Here is a 1,955-nt window from a genome sequence, read left to right on the forward strand (position 1 = left end):
TAGATTATCGCATTTAATCAAAGCGGATCCTAATTTCCTTAATTACCGAAGAATCATATCTTATTACGAAGATTTTCTCTAAATCCCTTGAACTCCGGAAATGAATCCTATCTACGTCAAAAGATATGACGAATCTACACTTACTCATTTCACTCTTTTGCGATAGCTTCACTCGTACTCTTCACATAAATAAATTGTTTTATCCATATTACTTTAAGACGATAAAACTCTAATTTCAAACTCATATGAGTCATGAAAACATACTTATTGTCAGCCATGACCATTCCAATCAAATTTCGAGACGAAATTTCTTTAACGGGTAGGTATTGATACAACTCGGAAATTTTTGACCAAATTTAAACTTGATCTTTATATGTTTCCGACACGATAAGCAATGTCTGTATTATTGAAATCTCAAAAACTTTGAACTGTGTTCATGTATTCATTTACCCTTCGACTACTCTTGACGATTCACGAACAACTATGTGTAAATAGACATGTATGAATATATACATATGTGTGATTATTAAATTGAGAAATATTAATAAAACATTTAACGGTTTGGTTGATATGAAAATAAGTTATTATATGACTTGGGAACGTTAATAAAGTATTAAACGTATACTTATTAGTCTTAGATAACATCTATGTAATAAGACGTGTTATGTGAAACGGGTATGTATATAGTCAAAGTATATTGAACATATATATAAGCAGCTTCGATTACAATTAATAGTTATAATAACATTTGATTGTTATTAAACAAGCTAATACAAACTTATAAGGATTTAAAAATAAACATAAGTTCTAGTAATAGATATGTGATCTGAATATAATTAGTTTTAGGAGTTAAACTTTATTATAGTTATTTGATTTTAAATGTATGAAAACGTTTTCAAGAATTCTATTACTAAAAACATTTTATAAAGTAATTTGAATATGTATATAAAACCTAATTAATGTTTTATAAATCAAAAGTACATATAGTTATTGTTTAAATAATATAAAACATTTTGAATATATATAAAGTTAGAAAATATAATTAAAGCTTTATATTATAAATATAAAACGTGCTACGATATATTTCGATAGATTAACACATTTTACAATATGTCAAGAAGTAGATTATTAAAGTTATCATCATTATCTTTTATTGTTATAAATTTTAGGAATTATATAACTATTAGAGTGTCACGTCTTCTTTTAAAAACGAATACAACTTTATAAATATCTAGAACCACTTTTGAGAAGTTGTTACCGAGCCATTTTAATAAGGATAAAGGTTTTAACGTTATCTTAAAATTTAGAATCTTTCTAGAAACCTGTTGACAAAGTTATAAATAATAACGGCCCGTGATTTAATTGAATATAAATATATAAATAACTTGCAACTTATAATTAAAAATGTGTTTATATATATCTTGAATTATTAATAAACGACATTAGTATTCGATTAGTGAGTCGTTTGATATTTAAATAAGTAATTAAAATATTTGACAAGTCAGAGTAAAGGCTAGTACATAAATGTTTCATACCAATTTATGTTATATTATGTAAACGATTTTTAATAAACTTTGAAATATAATTAGTTTTGAAAAGCTAAATAATATTTTATTAAATAAATATTTTAATTATAATATGTACAAATTATATTTCTAAATAAAGATATAATGATATATATGTAGATATGTATATAGTTATATATTTTACAAAATGATTAAATATAATAGTAATTAGATACAAAACGTTTTGATTAATATTATTATATATATAGAACGAGACATTGATTTATAGAAGCAAATGACCACAACGCTCAAATGAAAAGATTGTACTTTGGGTAATATAGTCTGTCGTTGATTAAGTCTAATTATTGTTAAAAGTACACGTCGCGTAACGTAAAATGTTAGTTTTCTAAGCGTACGTAATAGCGTTCGAGAAACCGGAATCAAGACATA

Source organism: Rutidosis leptorrhynchoides, chromosome 9, assembly GCF_046630445.1.
Source record: "Rutidosis leptorrhynchoides isolate AG116_Rl617_1_P2 chromosome 9, CSIRO_AGI_Rlap_v1, whole genome shotgun sequence".
Classification (NCBI taxonomy): domain Eukaryota; kingdom Viridiplantae; phylum Streptophyta; class Magnoliopsida; order Asterales; family Asteraceae; genus Rutidosis; species Rutidosis leptorrhynchoides.